Here is a 712-nt window from a genome sequence, read left to right on the forward strand (position 1 = left end):
CAACGACACTTCCCGAGCCTTTGGGCGAACTCGTATGGCTCAGTTGGAACCCCGGAATAGTGATTATCATATTCGGGTTGATCCCCGCCACAGCAATTGGCAGCACTTTGATCTTCGTGGGAAGTTATGTAAATGTGGTATCAAAAGGTGGCGATGGAACAGAGTGTTTGGATGGTAAACAAATTGAGAATTTCTATGATGCACTCCCCGAGGAAGAGTAAGCATATCTTTTCTTTCTCGGACCTCATTCGTATCTTTCCATCAGGAACCTCGAGAAGAGCAACAACAGTTGATGATAACAAAAACTCGGATGTGTATGTGAGCTATGTCTATATATAATATTTCCCTCCAAAAATTTCCGCATATTTTTTCAGGCTCCAACTGCTGAACTTAATAACGATGTTGAGTACACTTCATCATTGGCTTGATGTAATTATAATTGTGTTGTGTTAGTGATGAGATTAGCAAACGCCGTTTGCTAATTTCAAATTTTTTTAGCGTTCATACGCCAAAATAGTGGATAACTCGCGAGCTCTTCCCAACGGGTTCTGTCATGTGTCATATCACTCTAATTCTAACTACTAAACACATACTGAATATTATAGCACTCTGGTGGTGATGATCACCATCAGAGATGAAAGTGTGTAGAACTGGTCACAGTTTAATGCACAGGTAATTTCACTTCATTATATACACAGTCATCATCATAGCA

The sequence above is a fragment of the Perkinsus marinus genome, assembly GCF_000006405.1.
Source record: "Perkinsus marinus ATCC 50983 genomic scaffold scf_1104296960662, whole genome shotgun sequence".
NCBI lineage: Eukaryota > Perkinsozoa > Perkinsida > Perkinsidae > Perkinsus > Perkinsus marinus.